This window comes from Neoarius graeffei, chromosome 21 (assembly GCF_027579695.1).
Source record: "Neoarius graeffei isolate fNeoGra1 chromosome 21, fNeoGra1.pri, whole genome shotgun sequence".
Taxonomy (NCBI): Eukaryota; Metazoa; Chordata; class Actinopteri; order Siluriformes; family Ariidae; genus Neoarius; species Neoarius graeffei.
In genome coordinates, this window is record NC_083589.1 from 9,164,161 (window position 1) to 9,187,453 (window position 23,293).

At 44.2% G+C, this 23,293-nt stretch overlaps 1 protein-coding gene and 1 non-coding gene across 2 annotated transcripts in view; both read left to right on the forward strand.

The window, feature by feature from the left end:
• Positions 1-23,293, forward strand: part of LOC132869696 (serine/threonine-protein kinase pim-2-like) — a gene marked incomplete at its 5' end in the record, with an annotated part of 151,837 nt that overhangs the window by 80,342 nt on the left and 48,202 nt on the right. The gene's annotated exons all lie outside the window — the stretch shown is intronic.
• Positions 18,320-18,392, forward strand: trnaa-agc (transfer RNA alanine (anticodon AGC)). Its single transcript has one exon. It is a non-coding gene; the product is annotated as a tRNA-Ala (tRNA).

A 23,293-nucleotide genomic window follows, 5' to 3' on the forward strand; every position in this document is an offset into this window, starting at 1 on the left:
TAAGTGTCCAGCCATGGGATTAAAGTGAGCCGCCTGGAATACCAATTCCCGGCGGCTCTTTGGAATCAAAAGCTGCGTGACTCGCTCTTTAGTTTGAGTGTCCTGCGTCACTCGGTATAATCTATCCTTCATAATCGCGAAGTAGAGGAAGGATGGGGTGGCGTTCGGTTGGAGCGTTTGACCATCGATTACTCTCACTTGGTCAAACGCATGTCGCAGAGTCTCGTCTCTCGATTGTTCTAATGGGAAATCCATGAGGGATTCCCCAATAGAAAGAGGAGGAGCCGGCGGCTCCTCACTCTGACGTTGAGATGACGTGGACGGCTCTGTGACAGCTGCTCCCGCCAAAGTGACACCGGGACCTCCCCCTGTCAAATGGCAGGACCCACTCTTTACTAAGCGTCCCATTAAATCCCGAAATCCCGGCCAATCAGTCCCCAAAATTACAGAGTGGGTAAGGCGAGGATTAACCGCCGCCTTCACTATAAATTTTTCCCCTTGGAAAAAATGTGGACTGACACCAAAGGGTAGCTGTGAACGTCCCCGTGCACCCACAGCACCTTCACCCCCTGTGCTCCCCCCAATGCCTCATTTTGAACCAGGCTTTGGTGAATTGAGGTCTGGTTACAACCAGAATCCACCAACTCCTGATATGTATCCCCTTGGATACTCACCAGTATGCGATACGCTCCGGCCCGATCGAGGGCGGCCTCTGGCATGTCGGGGATCCGAACCACCGTGCCCACTTCCATCGCCATGCACTGCTGTTGTAGGTGGCCCGGCTCCCCGCAGTGCCAGCAGACCGGCCCGGGCTTTCTCTCTGCATCGGTGTTCTGGGGCTCACTCACCTGAGGTGGGGGAGAGACAGACACAGAAGGGAGAGACGGGAGGACACCGTGGGTGCGGCGGGCCAGCTGGGGAGGTGCCGGCTCCCGCCTCCGCGGTGGGGGAATGGGGCGAGGACGGGACATAGGAGGAGGGGGAGAGAGAGAGAGAGAGAAGAGGAGAGAAGAGAAGATGCCATCTGCTGTCCTGCCCCCAGGACAGCTGCCAAATGGTCCTCCGCCAGCTCGACTGCCTGATCCAGCGACGCCGGGCGGTGGCACTGGACCCACTCCGCCATTCCTGCTGGCAAGCGTGCGATGAATTGTTCCAGCACCACCTGGTCGATGATTCCCTCAGCGTCGCGGTTGTCGGCCCTCAACCACTGCCAGCAGGTGTCCCGGAGCTGCTGGCCAAATGCAAACGGCCGGCCAACTTCCTCCAAGCGCAACGCGCGGAAGCGCTGGCGCTGCTGTTCTGGGGTGCGCCCCAAGCGCCAGAGGACGGCCCGGCGGAGGTCCACGTAGGCCAGCCGGCGGTCGGCGGGGAGCTGTAGCACGGCCAGCTGTGCCTCTCCCGTTAGCAGGGGGAGGAGGCACACCGCGCGCTGCTCCATTGGCCACCCCGAGGCTTCGCGACATGCTCAAAGAGCGTGATGAACGCCTCAGGGTCGTCCTGCGGGCCCATCTTGGTGACAGTGAGGGGAGACGGGCCCGCGGTAGGAGCGCTGGTGGACCCCGCCAACGCGAGGAGGTGCCGGAACGCCTCTCGATCTTCTTGTTGGGCCAGCACCAGGGCCTCGAATCGTCGCTCTTGTTCCTTCTGGAGGGTGACGAGCGCCTGGTGCTGGCTTTGCTGGGCTGTGGCGAGGGCGTGGACGAGGTCGGCAAATGGGGAGGACTCCATGGGGCTGCTCGGCTGGTGCTCCATCCCGGGTTTCAGCACCGCTGTAGCAGTTCGTACGGGTGGGTGGAGCACAAAGGACGGCAGGACAGAGATCAGGTTTTAGAACAGGGGCTTTTATTGCCACACTTTTCAGTGAACAATTTTCTCCAACAGACACACACACACACACACACACACACACACACACACACATACGACTGGCATCTTGTTCGGGGATGAGCTCCTCTGCTCTCTGCTCTCCCTCCTTAAATAGGGCACGGTCACTGGGAAGACACATACAAACAGGTTAAATGCAGTCAGGTGTAGTGATTCTGCCACTTACCTTCCCTGACTCCGCCCTCCTGTCACAGGCTGGCGCTTGACCATGCCCCCGCTGCCACAGAGTCCATTACAATAGTCCAGCCTGCTGGTGACAAAAAGCATGTACCAGTCTTTCCCTAGATTCTCTGCTAAGGTATTTCCTGATCCTTCTGATCTTGTGCAGGTGGTAAAATACACTTTTGCAGGTTTTAGTAACATGTGTGCTGAGACTGAAAGTACAGTCATACCAGACTCCCAGATTCCTGACAGGATCACTAGTGGGTTGGATCTCAAATTCACTTACAGTCAGGCTGGTTGTGCGGACTTGCTCCAGTTGTGCCTTGGTGCCAATCATAAACTTGGTTTTATCATCGTTGATCAGCAGTCTATCCCTTATTGTCCACTTGCGTATGTCCTGCAAACAAGCTTCCATTACAGAGTTGGTTGTGTCCTGCGCCATACTGTCATCTGGTTTGAATGCAAGATAGAGTTGCAGATCATCTGTGCAACAGTGAACATTAGATAGATGGTGGCTGATGATAGTGAACACCTCACTAGTGTACATGGAGTCCTTACTAGAACTAGAAGATATGACCACATCACTCCTATGTTTTCCATATTGCATTGGCTCCCAATCAGATTTTGCATTGATTATAAAATACTACGATTGACCTTTAAAGCACTGAATGGTCTTGCACCGCAGTACCTGAGCAAACTTCTGTTCCTTTATGACCTGCCATGCCTACTTAGATCAGAAGGTGCAGGCTATCTGTTGGTACCTCATGTAGGTACAGCACCACAGTCCCGTCTAAGAACTACAGATCCCATCAACCAACTTCCGCGATGACCTACGTCATGCCTGGGCGGGATCACCTATGTCACTTCCTCCATGAGCCCATAAGGGACTCAACCACACTTCCGTCTTCCTCTTTGGCTCTGTGAACCACGCGGTAACAGACATAAAAAGAGGCTCTCTCTTTGGCGCTGGGACTTGGGTCTACAGACATAAAGAGGCACTCTCTCATCGGACCATCCGAAATCACGACTTTTTTTCTTGCGAGTAAAAGAGATTTAGCGCGCTTTCGTGTTTTCCGCTGGCCACAGTAAAATTACTACCTAAGTGAGTTGTCTCACTCATTTTGAATTACAACCGGTTGTGTTTTTTTCCTTTTTATGTGTTCATTATAAGTAACATTACGACTGCTGCCCAAAGCAGTTAATTAAAAGTTAGAAGCGACCGGATTCCTTCTGACTTAATCGCTGTGCACATTATTTGATCAGAGACTTTTCCTCACGAACGCTGAAGTTCGGACCAAGAAATTCTCTGCGCTTCCCCAGAAGCCTCCACAACCTCTGTGAACTCCAGAAGTTTCGTAACATCTCTATATTCTTGCATAGCAGCAAGATACTGAAGTAAGACTGGCATTTTGGGCAAAACTAGTCTTAGGAATTAGCTTTATGAAGTAGTGTGAATTTAAACTCAGGAACGGTTTAATTGTGCACACTGATCTTGTGTTCTACATTGTTCTCTCAGTTGTTTTTAATAGATAGGTTGTTGCATGCTCTATCCCTATCCTTCCTAACCCTTTTTATATCATTATTACACATATTTTGACCTCATCAAGATTTCAGTGAATTTGGTAATGTTATAAGCTAGTGGGTTAGCTGCCACGGCTAATTTCTTTGTCTCAGAACACAAGGTGGGTTGTCACCATCCCCCAACACACACACACACACACACACACACACAAACACACACACACCTTAGATAACATTCCAAGGCCTGATTTATTCCAAACTTTACGCCACATTTTCCCGCACTCACATTCAATTCCTCTTTGTCTCCTCCTTCCCATATGGCGCAGTCACGTACGGGACACACCCTAAGAGCTCAGAGGCTCGCGTAGGAGGAAGGAGAAAATCTCTGCCTCGCACCCCTCCCTCTCTCTCTCTCTCTCTCTCTCTCTCTCTCACACACACACACATTCCAACACACATCCACATATACACACGCACACAGATATATCACTGTTTATGCTTACATACAGATATATATATATCACCGATGACCATCTGAATGTATTCAACTGCTATTATTCATTTTTATCATTGTTATAATAAATTCAATTATTGTGAAACTGTGTGTTTATTTGTTGCTCCTATATACTTGAAGTCACCCAATTTCAAAGAATTCCAAATTGCCTTCAGTGTACCATTGGCTGTAGCTTTTATGTAGCTTGGTAAGTGATACATTATTGCTGCATTGGAAGTGATCATAATAATTTGGAATATACCATAATTTAGCTGTTTGGTAATTTATTATTAAGCACCAAAATTAATGGTATTACTAATGAGACTGATTTAATGAGACTGATTTAATTATTTAATGAGACTGATTTAATGAGACTGATTTAATGATTTAATGAGATTGATCACTTAAGACCAATTGCCCCTACACTCATATAGTGAAGTCTATGTCAGGGGCAGACACAGACCCTTTTCTTACAAAGCCCCACAGTTATGGAACAGCCTTCCAAGTAGTGTTCGGGACTCAGACACAGTCTCAGTGTTTAAGTCTCAGCTGAAAACATATCTTTTTAGTCAAGCCTTTTTGTTATTTTTTTTTTTTTAATTCGGTAAAGGAGTAGATCTGGAGGGTCCTCAGGCATGGAGTGTTTTGGTAAACTGGGATGTATGGATGCTGCCCCCCCCCCCCACACACACACACACATATACACACACTCTCACACATTCACTTGGGTTTGTTGATGGTGGAGAGGCTGCTGCTTTATATCCCAGGGCTCCCTCATGCCTGTGTTACCTTCTGGCTCTCCCTTTTAGTTATGCTGTTATAGTTAGTCTTGCCAGAATCCCTGCTCACACTCAGTGCAGAATGTATACTGTTCTTAACCATTAGGTGACAACAGGCATACCTAACAACCTGTGTTTCTTTCTCTCTCTCTCTCTCTCTCTTCCCCATCTCTCCCTCTGTCTGTCTCTCTCTCTTTCAGGTTACATGTCGATCCTGCACCAGTGATGCTGACCTCTTCTGTTCCTTGTAATTTCTGTACATTTCAACTTTGTTCATGAACTTCTTCTTCTTCTTAGGTGCCATGCCCTCCAGCGTAGGCAATCATGGCCCTCCATTCATCTTTGTTACTTGTTCATTCATTAACTACAGTATATTTAAAACATTCAGTTGACTCTGTACTGATTTGAAGTTTATGTGCTTTTGTGGCAAATTAGTTTGCCAAAAAATGTTGCCCCAAGTTTGCTAGTGTTGGCCACTAGGGGCAAGCTTCCAGCAACATCTCATCTCATTATCTCTAGCCACTTTATCCTGTTCTACAGGGTCACAGGCAAGCTGGAGCCTATCCCAGCTGACTACAGGCGAAAGGCAGGGTACACCCTGGACAAGTCACCAGGTCATCACAGGGCTGACACATAGACACAGACAACCATTCACACCTACGGTCAATTTAGAATCACCAGTTAACCTAACCTGCATGTCTTTGGACTGTGGGGGAAACCGGAGCACACCCACACGTACAACATGCAAACTCCGCACAGAAAGGAGCATCAGCCACAGGGCTCAAACCCGGACCTTCTTGCTGTGAGGTGACAGCACTAACCACTACACCACTGTGCCGCCCATCTTCAAGCAACATTCTGGCAATAATGAGAAGTTTTCCACAACTGCCAAACATGTTCACCGGTGGTTTACCACCAGAGTTTGCCAGTAGTGACAAACTTGTAACCTTCTGGCAACAACGTCAACCTTTTTTTTTTGTCTTGTTTGCTTTTTGTGTTGTTGATAGAATTGTGTTTATTACTTCACCCGGGACAGACTCCACCAGGGAGCGAGATATGGTTTTCAGTGGAGTTTGTTTCTTTGTTTTTTTTGTTAATGATATTATGGGAAAACAGCTGGACCAATCTTCATGAAACTTTCAGGATAGATGGGCACTGGTCTCAAATAGAACCTCAAACATTTTGAGGGTCATCCGGTCAAGGTCACCAAAACGGTCAAAATCTTTTTTTTTGCAATATCTTCCTTCATATTCATTCAGATGTGTTCTGATTGGCTGAGAGCAGTATGGTGTGCGAATGAGAATCAGGACCATGTTTATTGGCCAAGTATGTTCACACACAAGGTCAAAGTCAAGGTCACCAAAAAGGTCAAAATCCTTTTTTTCGTGATATCTTCCTTCATATTTATCATAATTGCTACCAGGCGAGGTTTGTTTTGCCTGGCAGAACTTGTTTCATCTGTTTTCTATAATAATAATTATTATTATTATTATTATGTGTGAAGTGATTTTGGTGACACTACACTGTATAAGAGTGAAGTTATTGCCTATGTTTGTAGTGTCTCTTTTCTGTGTTGCACTTTGCACACAGTCCCTGATCTCTCACCTCACACCCACTGCACAGAGACCAGTGTTATGTGTCCAGCTCGGAGGACAACACATTTGGATAAAAATTAGGTTGGAGCTCATTGTCTCTCTTACTGTGGTTGGAAAGAGCCATCATTTGTGTTTTAACAGTGTTTCACTTCTGTTTTATTGATCCAGAAACTTTGAGTCTATGAATCTTTTTCCAACTTTATGGATCTTTCCCCCCAGGCAGTCGGTCAGATGCTGCTGCTGTGGAAATATTGGTCAGGATTTATTCTCTACACCTTTAACATGATACCTCATTAAAAAACAGTGCTGTTCTGCTTTGTGTGGAAGTTTGGATTGAATGGGAGATTAAAAATCTACAGTGGTGCTTGAAAGTTTGTGAACCCTTTAGAATTTTCTATATTTCTGCATAAATATGACCTAAAACATCATCGGATTTTCACACAAGTCCTAAAAGTAGAGAAAGAGAACCCAGTTAAACAAATGAGACAGAAATATTATACTTGCTCATTTATTTATTGAAGAAAATGATCCAATATTACATATCTGTGAGTGGCAAAAGTATGTGAACCTTTGCTTTCAGTATCTTGTGTGACCCCCTTGTGCAGCGATAACTGCAACTAAACGTTTCTGGTAACTGTTGATCAGTCCTGCACACCGGCTTGGAGGAATTTTAGCCCATTCCTCCATACAGAACAGCTTCAACTCTGGGATGTTGGTGGGTTTCCTCACATGAACTGCTCACTTCAGGTCCTTCTACAACATTTTGATTGGATTAAAGTCAGGACTTTGACTTGGCCATTCCAAAACATTAACTTTATTCTTCTTTAACCATTCTTTGGTAGAATGACTTGTGTACTTAGGGCCGTTGTCTTGCTACATGGCCCACCTTCTCTTGAGATTCAGTTCATGGACAGATGTCCTGACATTTTCCTTTAGAATTCACTGGTATAATTCAGAATTCATTGTTCCATCAATGATGGCAAGCCGTCCTGGCCCAGATGCAGCAAAACAGGCCCAAACCATGATACTACCACCACCATGTTTCACAGATGGGATAAGGTTCTTATGCTGGAATGCAGTGTTTTCCTTTCTCCAAACATAACGCTTCTCATTTAAATCAAAAATTCTATTTTGGTCTCATCCGTCCACAAAACATTTGTCCAATAGCCTTCTGGCTTGTCCACATGATCTTTAGCAGACTGTAGACAAGCAGAAATGTTCTTTTTGGAGAGCAGTGGCTTTCTCCTTGCAGCCCTGCCATGCACACCATTGTTGTTCAGTGTTTTCCTGATGGTGGACTCATGAACATTAACATTAGCCAATGCGAGAGAGGCCTTCAGTTGCTTAGAAGTTACCCTGGGGTCCTTTGTGACCTCGCCGACTATTACATGCCTTGCTCTTGGAGTGATCTTTGTTGGTCGCCCACTCCTGGGGAGGGTAACAATGGTCTTGAGTTTCCTCCATTTGTACACAGTCTGTCTGTCTGTGGATTGGTGGAGTCCAAACTCTTTAGAGATGGTTTTGTAATGTTTTCCAGCCTGATGAGCATCAGCAACACTTTGTCTGAGGTCCTCAGAAATCTCTTTTGTTCATGCCATGATACACTTCCACAAACATGTGTTGTGAAGATCAGACTTTGATAGATCCCTGTTCTTTAAATAAAACAGGGTGCCCACTCACACCTGATTTTTCATCCCATTGATTGAAAACACCTGACTCTAATTTCACCTTCAAATTAACTGCTAATCCTAGAGGTTCACATATTTTTGCCACTCACAGATATGTAATATTGGATCATTTTCCTCAATAAATAAATGACCAAGTATAATATTTTTGTCTCATTTGTTTAACTGGGTTCTCTTTATCTACCTTTAGGACTTGTGTGAAAATCCGATGATGTTTTAGGTCATATTTATTCAGAAATATAGAAAATTCTAAAGGGTTCACAAACTTTCAAGCACCACTGTAGCTAAAAAAACAACACAACATGAAGTTAGTTTTAGATCTGAATATGAGGGATGACTGGTATGCTTATGCTAATCATAGCTAGCTAATGTGAACCAACAAAATTAAAATATATTACATTATTTTATCAATTTGTTTTATTCAACAAAGCAATGTAATCTATTAAATAATGCAATATTTATGTGCATAAATTAAATGATTGTAGTAAACATTAAATCTTTGTTGGGTAAAATACCTCATGTACCTGGACATGTCACTTGTTCACACTCACTCAATGATTAGGTGCAAATCCAAACATGGTGCTGGAGCTTTGCATTAATGATACAGTGCATCATTAATAAACAGTTAAAGCTATTTAAAAATAATAAAAATAAAAATAAAAGTCTCAGGTGGAACGGAGCTGGGGCCTCATGTACAAAGACCTGCGTGGATTTCCCACTAAATATGTGCGCACGTCAAAATCGGGAAATTTGCGTACGACCAAAAAAATCCAGATGTATCAATCAGTGCGTACGAAGGTTTCCACGCACTCTCCTGTTATACATCCCAATCAACGTGGAATTCGGCGCACATGCACGAGCCCCATTCCCCGCCCCGTCTCCTCCCTCAATTATTCCACACTGCATATGTTAATTAGTATAAATAGACCTGCAGTAAGATCCGCGTTAGGTAAAAGACATGGCAACTTTTACTAACGCGTTAATGTTAATTAAATGTTAGAAATCTCGCGTTAATCAAATTAACATTTAACATTTATTATTAACATTTAACATTAACATTTATTTGCATTAATTCCTGCCTTTAGCACAGTGTAATATTATTCACATACATCACTTAATTGTTCTGTCACCTCCAATTAAAGTGATGTTCAAAGTGTATGCTATGAGACATGCAACGGTCACTGATTGTATGCCACTGAATGTGAATGTAGCCTATACCAAGATAACGGTATGATTCGCATCGTCCGCAGTGCCTGCGCCACAATGAGTGTCTATTTGAGTTACATGGGTTTTGAAAACAAAAAAACACCTTTAGTGCTCTAATGTGTACATTTTTTCGGGGACACCCTGTATTTGAGGAAATGTCTTCCTCTCTTAGTAGGCCCAATATTCCTAGCCACATGTAACCAGAAATAAAACATGTGCACATATTTTCCACAATAGGATTTTAATGACAAATGTATTCTAGCAGGGTGCCAGGGAACAACAGGAGGCCCCCAGTCCATCCCACCCGAGCAGGAAGAGGACCCCCAGCCGAGCGGATCCAGCGTCACTGTCACCTGCCCCCCTTCTCCACCGCCTGCCCCTGTCGCCGGGTCCACAGGCCGGGTGCTGACGCGCGCGGTCCTTGAGTCGCAGGGGGAAATTTTAAAGGGGATAGAGGCGATTAACGACAACCTCAAGGGAATCCGCGAGGAATTGAAGGAACTGAATAACACATTAAAAGAATATCTTAAAAAATGAATGGTGTCCCGTGTCCCGTCTGCCCTTACCTTTTCACATTGTGGCTATTAAGCGCTGCCGGGTTTGTATGCCATGTCGCTGTGGCACCTCGTTGTGAGGCCCAGGGTCTGGGTCCTCCGGCAGGTCTCGCTCCATTATTGGCACGCCGTGCCGCTGCGCCACATTGTGTAACACGCCACACACCGCGGTTGTGTCTGATTTGTACGCACTTGGAAATCGTTTCATATATTGATCTTGGTAATTATGTGATAAGGCTACCCCACGCAACATCAACTAATAATATTTCAGTCTGACACCTCGCGGCAAATGCGCGAGGAAGATCTATTAAGCTAGCTGCAATGCATGGTCCTGCATGTGCATTATTTAATTTAATTAATTAACCAATAGTCAATGGGAATAATATCAAAATGATATTGCTGGGGTTTCTCATTTCCCGTAATTACAATATGGAAGGGATGGTTGATGGATCTGTTGGCATTTACCCAACAGTCTCGCATTATGTGTCTCGACAATGTCATATGACTGACATACATTTCAATTCACGCATCCTGATGTTCCGATGCATTTTTGGATGCCTCTTATCGCCATGTCATGACTCTTGACCGAGTAGGCCTAAATGTAGTTGCATTGCTCTGCCTCTAAGTGTCGCCAAGTACCAAGATGCACCAGAAATGTGCGTACACCAGCCATGAGGTTTGCGTAGAGTACCGCACTTTTCCACGCCAAGTCAATCTTTGTACATATGAATGTTTGCACAGAAAGTGACGTACGTAGCTTTTTTGTGCGTATGCAAGCTTTGTACATGAGGCCCCTGGTCATTTAGGGCTGGATGATGAGGAATCATGAGGATTGTGTCATTTATAAAGCATCCTCCCTGCATTCCTGACTGAGCTCCAGCTTTGTTCACAGTGTTCTACATGTTCAGATTACAGGTGCAGCCGCTTTACTATGGACTTCATTCAAAGGTAAAACACAGTGTTCCTGAATTCTCTCACTTTCTTTTTGTTCTTTGTCTCATTTCACTACTCTAAAAGTCACCAAATTTGGCTGAAAGGGTGACGAAAAGGTGCCAATAATAATAATAACACATTTAATGACGTAAATGAAACCCAGCTCTGCAGTTAATATCACCAAAACACTGTGCTGAAATAGAAACCCATAATGGTTATTATCCATCCATCCATTATCTGTAGCCGCTTATCCTGTACAGGGTCATGGGCAAGCTGGAGCCTATCCCAGCTGACTATGGGTGAGAGGCAGGGTACACCCTGGACAAGTCGCCAGATCACCTCAGGGCTGACACACAGAGGCAAACAACCATTCACACTCACATTCACACCTACAGTCAATTTAGAGCCACCAATTAGCCTAACCTGCATGCCTTTGGACTGTGAGGGAAACTGGAGCACCCGGAGGAAACCCACGCAGACATGGGGAGAACATGCAAACTCCACACAGAGGGGAGTTTGCTAACCACTACACCACCATGCCATCCCCATAATGGTTATTATGCAAATTTTATTTAACAGTCTCGTTAAAGTAGCCCAGCACTTTAATTAAATATGTTGCTCAACCTTCTGGCTTAAATGCATAACCCATTTTGCTGTGTTAAAATAACCCAGTGTTGTGTTGGTCCAATATTTACCCAACATTTGGGTAAAAACAACCCAATTTGGGCTGTTTTCAGTGCAGCATTATTTAGAGTGTACTGTATAGTCACAGTTTCTCTCCTTACTGTTCCATCCATTAAAATCGTGTTTGGGTAAAAAGAGAGATTAAATTGATAATGCGTGTGCCAGAGTTACACCTGCACAGGATCAAGGCACAATCAGTGCACCTATATAAGGATCTGGAAAATACTCGCAGATCGCAAAGTATTGCATTGCTAACGCATTATCAAACCTTAGTTCCTGTTTGTGTTGCTTGGTTTCTGATCCTTGATTTCCTGTTTCTTGTGTTTATTTCCTGCCTAGCCTGTTTGTGCCATGCTCAACCTATTGACTTTTTCACCGTTTCTCAATTTATGCTTGCTGATTTGGATTATTTGCCTGTTTTTGCTTTTCTTCATAATAAACTATCTTCTGCACTTGTATCCGTCTCCCACCCATTCCTGACAGGATACTTCACCCACCTGACACACTAAGCAACATATCTCTGGGCCACACTGTGCTTTTGGGAGGTCGGTATTTGGTATGCAATTGCCAGACTGGAACAAAAACAGTTATTGTATCTTAACTTACTGACAGGAATTACTATTATACTAACAATTACATCAGTAAAAGATTCTAACAACAGCTGGTATTGGTAATTATTAATGTAAACAAAAACAGGTGATCTGTTCCAATCATCCCTCCACCATGTCCACTTGTCAGCTTGCCGAGATCTGAGTAGCAGTCACTCGCCTCATTGTGGTTGCCAGTGTGATGGTCATGGTATGGCTCAAACTGGCAGTGCTCTACTTAGAGCCCTACATTCTCCCTCTCCAAATTTGATTAAATAAAAGGCAGTGGCAAAGAAGAAAGTATTCAGCCTTGAATTAAAAGAACTGAAAGATGCAGCAGACACAAAGTAATTTGTATTTATTAATGTGGGAAGTACATGCAATATAATATGTATTTATCACAAAAATACATGCATGTATTTATTATTTTGAAAACCCACCAGCCAACTGATCTGGCACATTTTAATTGTGCGACAGTAATAATGTAAATAACAGCGTAGTTTTGGAGTAGTGTCCAAAAGTGTTTTTTTTTTATTTTTTTTATTTTACCAATGAGCTCACTGTATAGTCATCTATATAGAATTCCCTAGATAGTGGGTAGGGAGTAGTGAATGAATGAGTGATTTTGGACACAGCTCATAGCTCACAGCTCATGTTCTGTCATGAAAACATGTTCTGTCAGTGCACCTTCCAGGCAGGGTCTCACTGATCTATGTCATTTCTTGTTTGGGCCATTCTCAGTGGAAGGGAAGGGAATTCCAGGCATTGTTTCATGATGGGAGGTTTAAATGTTTTATTTTGTTGAGTTTTCATCTCCACACCTTGCAATTACATAAAAAATTGAAAGTTTGTGTTAAAATCTATAAAATGACACCAAGGAGTAAAGGATTTACGTACTGTGGCAGTGAGGGCATGGCCAAGTGTTGGTTTGTGAATGGAAGGTGGGGTCAGGGAAGATGAGTGGCAAAGTCAGTATATCTGTTGTCGATTAATGTTGTGTTGCGTGTTTTGCATTGAAGATGGAAGGTAGAAAAGGAGGGAGAGAGCGAGGAGAGGGGAGCTCTCCTGATGAGAACGTGTGTGTGTGTGCAAACATGTCAAGTAAGACTGAAAAGCAAAATTAATAAAATAAAGTTGTTTGTAAACATCATCTCCCGCCTGCCGCGCTTCAGTATTCCACCCACATCAAGGAAATACGACAGTGGTGCCAAAACCCGGGCTACTGAAGAGAACCACCGAGAGAGAAAATAGCCTTTTCCACACTGTTCATATGACATCAATTTGTTACACTTCCTTTTGAGCTATTTGAGGCTCCTGTTACATTCCAGCGGCTCATGGACAAGATCCTCCACCCCCACACCACCTATACAGCAGCCTATCTTGATGACATCATCATATATAGCAATGATTGGCCACAGCACATAGAATATCTCGGGGCCGTCCTAGAGTTGCTGAGGCATGCAGGTCTCACAGCTAACCCGAAAAAGTGTGCAATTGGGCAGGTGGAAGTATGGTATCTGGGTTTCCACTATGGTTATGGGCAGGTGCGTCCCCAAATTGACAAGACTGCAGCGATTGCAGCCTGCCCAAGGCCCAAGACCAAAAAGGAGTTGAGACAATTCATGGGGCTGGCTGGCTACGATCACAGGTTCATACTTAACTTTTCAGACGTTACTAGCTGGTGACTGATCTCACTAAAAAGGGAGCACCAGATCCGGTCCAGTGCCAACAGGCCTTCACTAAGGTAAAAGCTGCACTATGTGGGGGGCCACTCTTACAGTTCCCTGACTTCTCTCTCCCTTTTATTTTACAGATGGATGCATCAGACAGAGGGCTGGGGGCCGTTCTGTCCCAGAAGGTGGAAGGTGAGGAACGTCTGTTTCTGTACATCAGCCACAAGCTCTTGATGCATGAAAGTAAGTACAGTACCATCAAGAAGGAGTGCCTGGCCATCAAGTGGGCGGTCCTCACCCTTCGATACTACCAGCTGGGGTGCCCTTTCACCCTCTGTTTGGATCACGCACCCCTCCAGTGGCTCCACTGCATGAAGGATGCCAATGCATGGATCACCTGTTGGTATCTCGCTCTCCAGCCATTTAAATTCAAGCTTGTCCACAGGCCAGGGGCGCAGATGGTGATGGTGGACTTCCTGTCCTGTCGGGGGGGGGGTCTGCTGCAGGCCGGACAGCTCCCTGGCCTGAGTCGGGCGGTTGGGGAAATTAATGCAGTTAGTTCAGTTTTTCTAAGGGGAGTAAAACATTCTAATTGCTTATCTGATACAATTATATCAATACATACAATTATACAACTTTTTTTTTCTTCTCCGTGCTTCCACGGAAGGCGGTCGCATTTTCTGCTCTCCCTCTCCCTCCTTTTTTCCCTGCTTGTGCTTCTGTGTCTTGTCTCGTCTGCTGTACTTTTTGAAGAGACTCTTCCTGCATTACTTTCTAAACTTAAAAAAAAAAAGCATGGAATTGATAAACTGGTCTCCTAATGAAATTGACACAGTTTTCTCGATGAGAAGTTTGGGTTCAGGGGAACCTGTCTGTCCTGCCGTAACGTTTGCAGCTGGTTACACGATGCACGTGTGGGAGCGGTGGCGGGTCGTGTGCCTGGTGATTCTTTCTGTGGAGGACACTGAAGATATCTACCTATTCGGAACCATGATTACAGGACTTTTGCTGATTGGATTAGGCATTGCCCTGGTATATCGAGGAAATCAGACAACGGTGACAGCTGTTCAAAGCCCCACAAAGCTGCCCGATATGATTGGAGTGGTGGGCAAAGCTGTTGGCACTCAGACTGTGGACATTCAGAACTTTAACCACAAAATGGTTGTTATCTTGGAGCAGCTTTCAGCTTTGCAAGGAATACATTTTTTTTTAGATCAATTTGAATAGAATGGATGGAATGGACAGATATGGACGAGCGGTGTGGACGTGCAAAGACTGCGTCTGGAAAGACCAAACAATTCATACCTTATCGACATTTGGCGCCCTGAGACAGCACCGGCCTTAGTTTAGGCCATTGCTGAGGCAACATTTGCCCCTGAAGGTCACTGCCGGGAGACACTCTCGCCCTCGCATTCCTTCTCTAACTCTCCGCGGTTGCCATTTTTACCCCCAGTGTGAAAAGCAGGTGCGTGACCAGCGCCGTCATGGCTGCAGGACCGGACGGCTGCTTGCTTGTGCTGGATTACCTCCCCCTCTCCCCCCCTACCCCCTCCCCCCCAACCCCGATTCCCCCCCTCAAGTCCCGTGTTTAAAGTGTACTTGTGTTGTTGTGTGCTTATGTGCAAAAGGTTTTTTAAATGTTCCCACACTGTGCTCCTGACAGGAGCATAGTGGGGGGGGCGTTCTTTTTTCCTTATCTCTCCTCATGTTGTGTTTCCTTTTTATCTTTATCCCTGTCTTCCTGTCCTGTCTACCCTATGTCAGTTGTATGTAGTATATGTACAGACAGGTTGATGGCTAATTTCGCTGGCACATGTGACTAGTGACAATAAAGGGCATCATCATTATATTATTAACTACAGGGTTGCTTAAATTATCTGGCCTTAAATTAGTTGTTTGAAATTTTTTGTCAGATATTTTCAATATTGTCACTGAAAAATATCATGAAGTCATTACTACTACATACTGCAGGTGTGCATGTGTCGATTGGTGGTCTTTTTGCTAGTTACATTTGCTACAGTATTAAATATGAATCTAGGATTATTTTTGTTATGAACAGTTTTTTTACTACTATCATTATTTTTACAGAGATTATTTCAGTTTTTCTCTTATACAGTGTATCTTTCTCATTTGTATATTTCTTCTTCCTTTCTATTTAGGACAGTTGTTGAAACAGCATGATTTTCTCATTTTATTTGCCATTTTCACTTCATTCTCATAGTCATGTCTTAACAGTATTCATTGGTCACATAACTCACATCACACATGATTGGATCCAAATAGAGTTCAGTAATTTATAGATTATTCCTCAGTGTTCACACTAATACCTCACATCTCGTTTTTCTTAAAACACATTGGCTTTTTTATACGATTGAATTGTTATATTGATCTAATTTTTGTTTGATATAGTTATAAATTGATATCGCCTGATCCTATTTAGGTTTTCTTGAAATTTATGTCAAAAAATTTTAATGTGATGAAAATATTAAGTAGTATGGAAATATATATATTTATGTCTAATAAATGGAGTATTAGAATAATTTATTGTTTTGTTATAATTATGCGGTAAATTTGAATTAATTTAGGACTTGTTTAATTTTATAATTATTAGATGATTGATTGACTATACATAATTTGTAACTAGAGCTACATATTGGTATCAATCTGTTTCTAAATTGTTCATTTATAATATCTGTATGTAACTCTCCGTTCCATCCATTATTTACATGATTAGTTTCATTTCATTTTTTGTTCTGTGCAATAGAATGTGTTTGTTTATTTTTTTATTGCTGATCTGGAACAGTATATGAGGATTCACATGCCTCGGGGCAACAGGAAATGATGTTATTTTTGTTGACCCTAACCCACATGCTGTTTCCATCTCTGTGGAAACCAGAATTGTTCTGTCATGTTGGAATGTACACTTTGTTTTCTTTTCTGTTATGCATATATTGTCTATGTATTTTCTATTTAGTCGAAATAATAATAATAATAATAATAATAATAATAATAATAATAATAATAATAATCTGCAGTAATCTTCATGAATGCATCCATGATGATAAAATGTATTGAATACATATGTTATTTACCAGTTGGGAGGGCCGTATGGTGAAATACCGTGACTGAGGTCTTGAAAGTACTGAGCGAGGCCCTCTGGGCTGAGGTCAGTATTCAAGGCCGAGGTCACAGTATTTCACCATACGGACCGACCTTAAGCTGGTAAATAATATCTCATCTCATTATCTCTAGCCGCTTTATCCTGTTCTACAGGGTCGCAGGCAAGCTGGAGCCTATCCCAGCTGACTACGGGCGAAAGGCGGGGTACACCCTGGACAAGTCGCCAGGTCATCACAGGGCCGACACATAGACACAGACAACCATTCACACTCTCATTCACACCTACGGTCAATTTAGAGTCACCAGTTAACCTAACCTGCATGTCTTTGGACTGTGGGGGAAACCGGAGCACCTGGAGGAAACCCACGTGGACACGGGGAGAACATGCAAACTCCGCACAGAAAGGCCCTCGCCAGCCACGGGGCTCGAACCCGGACCTTCTTGCTGTGAGGCGACAGCGCCAACCACTACACCACCGTGCCGCCCCGGTAATAATATCTTTATTTTTTTCTTTACCAAATTCTAACAGAAAACGAGAGCGTCTGAAAGGGAAAGCCGAGCTGCACCGCCATTTTGAATCCTCATTCACGGCTGTAATGCTTCCTGTAATGCTTCACGGCTTCCTCCTCGGTATACAAGTGCACTTCCATGGCAGGAAAAAAACTACATTTTGCCACCTATGTAGTCCTCTATTTATACAAAATTGAGTTATTCAGGATTCAGCCATGTTTTTGCTCGGCGTTAGCAGGTTACAAGTTTTTAGCTTTCTCCTGAAATGTTTTCTTTTATTTCTTCTTCCTCAGGGTAGTAAAACTCGCTTTCGCTGTGAAGACTGTTGTTATCGCTATCCATGCTGTAAAATTAATGCTATTCTCCTGAGAAATGCGAAAATAAATGTTGACAAAAATTGCTACGTTTGTTGTTGTTATGAACGAGCGAGTCGCCAGAGGTCCGTAACCAGGGTCCGTAACTGGGGTCCATACCGTAGGACACGGACCTGCTCGCCAGCCAATCAGAGTACAGGATTTGATGGAAACCAGACCACGAAAAATATAATACTGTATCCATTATGACTAACACACACACACACACAAAAATCAACCATTCATAAACTCACACACACACACACGTGTGTGTATAAATAATATGTCAGATACTAATATGGTAGAGATATGACCATTCCAATTCGATATGTGTGGTAATATGGCGGACAAATCACGTCACTCTGACTGGCCAATGAGCTCTCCAGAAAATTTTCGTAGAGATCAGTGTGTCCGGACTGTTGGTATTCTTTATATTCAACAACCACAACACCACTTTAGGTGAATAATATGACAGATTTGTTTGTCCAGTAGGAGGCGCTATAGGAAAAGAAGTGTAGAAGTCTAGTCGCTGACATTTCAAAGGGGTAAAAGAGCAACACACTGCAAGCAGGGCACCGTTGGGGAATTAGCTCAAATGGTAGAGCGCTCGCTTAGCATGCGAGAGGTAGCGGGATCGATGCCCGCATTCTCCAAAGAGTACTTTTTCATTGCAAAAAAAAAAAAAATCCACCTGAGCACTTTTTAAATGTCAGTTTCTAAAAATAATATCTACAGTTTGCCATCAGATCATTTTACTAATCGAGTGAGAAGATTAACATCTCATCTCATCTCATCTCATTATCTCTAGCCGCTTTATCCTTCTACAGGGTCGCAGGCAAGCTGGAGCCTATCCCAGCTGACTACGGGCGAAAGGCGGGGTACACCCTGGACAAGTCGCCAGGTCATCACAGGGCTGACACATAGACACAGACAACCATTCACACTCACATTCACACCTACGGTCAATTTAGAGTCACCAGTTAACCTAACCTGCATGTCTTTGGACTGTGGGGGAAACCGGAGCACCCGGAGGAAACCCACGCGGACACGGGGAGAACATACAAACTCCGCACAGAAAGGCCCTCGCCGGCCCCGGGGCTCGAACCCAGGACCTTCTTGCTGTGAGGCGACAGCGCTAACCACTACACCACAGTGCCGCCGAAGATTAACATAATAGATTAATCCATCTTCTGGTGCATAATAAAAATTAATCCCTAAATTAAGTTTACTGTCAACTGAATCCTGAAAGCAACAGGATTAAGTTTACTGTCGAAGTAAAATGATTATTAAATTTTAAAACAAGGTGTATATTTGTAGTTGTCAGATAAATATAACAGTTAACTTTTGATTCCACATTCAATCTTAACCAAAGCACGAAGCAGTAAAGCACTAATCACTGCTCTCAATAAAGCTGTGGTTGACAGAATTGTCCAGGGTGCTGCACTGCTCACCAAATTTAGTCGTATGTGCTTTATTGTATTATATATTATAGCCTTTACTATAAATATGCAAACGATTTTCTGAAATCGTGCGTGCTGATGGGTCGAGAAATTTCTCAATAATCACCTCAAGCAACTTGGCAAAATGGCGGCCAATTGCTTCATCACCGTAAATGAGGAAGAATTACAAATGATGAAAGAAAATGCTGTTCCTAAAAGCACTAAAGATGTTATGAAGTTTGGTCTAAAACTATTCAAAGGTCAGGTGGAATTGTGATTTGTTTTGTCCATTTCAAAACAAAGTATTTTATGTGACTGGGTGTAGATAAGTCACACAAGTCTGCATGCATTACATTTGAATGCCGCTATTGAAGATTGAAAAAGACTTTTTAATACAATCTGTTAAATAATCACCTGTGCATTTATACTTAAACAATCATCTGTCTCAGGCTCAGTGAATATCCGGGAATAATAACCTCGACTTACTATTCACCGATATTCACTGAGCCTTCGGCAAATAATTGTCAATTAACGTTAAGTGTATCGCGAGTCAGCCTAGTGGTTAGCGTGTCTGCCTCTTGATCAGGAGATCGTGAGTTATAGTCACAGTTGGGTCATACCAAAGACCATCATAAAAATGGTACCTACTGCCGTCTGGCAAGGCATGCTGCAATACAGATGCGACTGGGGAGTCAAACTCTCGCGGTTACCAGAGGACTAGCTCCCCACTGTAACCGTAGCTATGTGAGAGGCTGAGGGCTACGGAAATGGAGATCCACGCCACATGGTGTGGGAAGGGAAGGAATGTACTGTGTAATCAGCATTTTAATGTATTTTATTAGATCTGTAAGAAATTGTAATTCACAATACAGTATTGCAAAGTTTATACTTTATACAGCACAGTATTGTAACATTTGACAGGAATAAACTGTTGTAGATTACAGAAGGCTCATTGCAGGCTTGTAGTACTCGAGTTCAGGACTCAGACTCTAGTCCGACTCGTGCTCTAATTTTAAGGACTCGACTCGGACTTGAGCACTGATGACTCAGACTTGGACTTGGATTCATGAATTAACTGCAATTGGAGACAAGGACTCGGATTTTTTTCTTTATTTTTTGTAACATGCCATAATAATTTGGCAAAAGATATTTATATCTGCATTAATTTTTGTACTAATTTTGTGCAAGAGTGTCACACGTGTGCGCCTTAGTGCGTGCATCAGATAGGCTCTCGGGTGCACTCCAGACAGCGCACGCGCTGTAAATGACTCGCACCTGCACATGATTAAGGTGCAATCAGTGCGCCGATATAAAAACTGTGAAAACACACTTACTTTGTGAAGTATTGAGTTGTGTTGCGAACACATTACCAAACATTACTTTCTTGTTTGGTTTCCTGATCCCTGTTTCTCGTCTTTGATTCTGCTGAGTCTACAATAGCATGTTTGTGCCTCGCTCGACCTCTTGCCTATTTCACTGTTTTACGATTTTGCCTGCCATTCTGGATTGTTTACCTGTCTTCACTTGTATTAATAAACACATCTTCCGCACTGGGCGGCACGGTGGTGTAGTGGTTAGCGCTGTCGCCTCACAGCAAGAAGGTCTGGGTTCGAGCCCCGTGGCCGGCGAGGGCCTTTCTTTGCGGAGTTTGCATGTTCTCCCTGTGTCCGCGTGGGTTTCCTGCGGGTGCTCTGGTTTCCCCCACAGTCCAAAGACATGCAGGTTAGGTTAACTGGTGACTCTAAATTGACCGTGAGTGTGAATGGTTGTCTGTGTCTATGTGTCAGCCTTGTGATGACCTGGCGACTTGTCCAGGGTGTACCCCACTGGGTACACCAGTCAGCTGGGATAGGCTCCAGCTTGCCTGCGACCCTGGAGAACAGGATAAAGCGGCTAGAGATAACGAGATGAGATGAGATCTTCTGCACTTACATCCGTCTCCCAACCATCTCTGACAGACTACATCACACTCCCTGACAAAGAATGCACATTCACCTGTTCATACAATATGTTCAGGAACAAACTAATGTTAATAGCACTGAAACAGCCACTGTCAAATGGTAAGGTTGGAGTCTTGTTCTCGGACTCAACTCGGATCAGTAGTGGACTCGACTTGAATTTTTTTTTAATGACTTGGACTTGACTCTGACTTGAATACTGGGGACTTGAGACTGGACTTGGACTCGAGGTTTAGTGACTCGACTACAACACAGGTTCATTGTCAGGTAACAGTTTAATGCTGGTGACTCATTGCCTGTAGTTTACTGTAATTTAACCTTAATTAGTAGGTACTGTAATCTACCTTAATGTTTTTTTTTTGTTTGTTTTTTTCCCCCAAATATTAAAGTAAGTTGCCTCAACTGGCGTGCTCATATTGTTCAGTCAGTGTAGGGCACTGTGCCAGGATCCTGCTAGCGTAAACACATTCATTGTTTGTTAAAGCAGTGTTTCCCAACCACTGTGCTGCGGCACGTTAGTGTGCCATGAGAGATCATCAGGTGTACCGTGGGACATTATCCAATTTCACTTAATTGTTCCGAAAATTATTTATTTACTGCAAATAATTTGTCTTCGTTCGTCTATGCCAGTGACGTATAGTGACCGGCAGAACAATTAAATACTCTTCCAATAGATGGCAGCAGGTAGCTAATTAACCTGTGTATCTACCTGTTGCCATTCAAACAATTGAGGTATTTCACCTGACGTCACAGGGTCACGTGACGCCCCGGTGTCCACCATTTTGGACGGCAAGCTAGCTAATGTCAACAACAGTAGCTGGTATGTTACTGTAGCAATATTTACTTTCAGTCATTTGGATGACTGTTAAAACCTTTCAGTCTCAAGTTTTTCCTTTACTTGATTTACTAGTTTACTGAGCTAGCGCGCGATGGCTCCCGGCCCGGCCGGAGAGCGCGCGATGGCTCCCGGCCCGGCCGGAGAGCGCGCGATGGCTCCCGGCCCGGCCGGAGAGCGCGCGATGGCTCCCGGCCCGGCCGGAGAGCGCGCGATGGCTCCCGGCCCGGCCGGAGAGCGCGCGATGGCTCCCGGCCCGGCCGGAGAGCGCGCGATGGCTCCCGGCCCGGCCGGAGAGCGCGCGATGGCTCGCGGCCCGGCCGGAGAGCGCGCGATGGCTCGCGGCTCGGCCGGAGAGCGCGCGATGGCTCCCGGCCCGGCCGGAGAGCGCGCGATGGCTCCCGGCCCGGCCGGAGAGCGCGCGATGGCTCGCGGTTTGGCCGAGTGCGCTAGCTCAGTAAACTAGTAAATCCAGTAAAGGAAAAACTTGAGACTGAAAGGTTTTAACAGTCATCCAAATGACTGAACGTAAATATTGCTACAGTAACATACCAGCTACTATGTTGTTGACATTAGCTAGTGCTAACAGCTAGCTGCTAGTACACTGCTACAACACAGACACCGACCCTAATAATACAGTTCTTAGTCATTGCCTGGTAACAGCAAATTTATAACGGGCCATGTCTCAACAGACTAAGAAGTTATTTCAATGACATTTAATAACATTTTGTTTATCCTGAGGACCGAACGTAAATGAAAATGTGAACAAACCTTAGCTGTAATCAGATGGCGACCACCGGCTCCAGGGACGACCCGCTGATGTAGGCATGTTACCCAGCCTGACAAAATATTTGTAGGCATCCAAACTCTTATACACTTTCAGATCAATACCTGTGTATGGCGATGGGTTTTTAACGACATAGGTATACAGATCCTGTGGGCCGAAGTCAGGTAAAGACGAGGGCTTCGTGTACTTCCGTACGTCAGTGAACAATCCTGGTGGAAGCAGGGAAACATCGTTCTCTAAGCCTGCTAACCTCAATTTTTGCAAATACCTCTCCCTCTGCTCGCCCTGTAAATGCCCTACATCATTGGATAGTGAAGGTGTTTTCTGCATCTCGCTCCTTTTTCTTTTGTTTTTCGTTTGTCGCCTTCCTCGCATTCAAACTGATTCGAGCCGTGCCGTCCAAAATGGCAGCATCACATGACTTGGTCACGTGAGTGAAATACCTCAATAGAATTAGTAATGCTTCGGGTGTGACAACAGTGATAGCGATAGCAGGGATGAGAGTTTTCCGCTTTTCGGCAGATTTCCGCTTTTT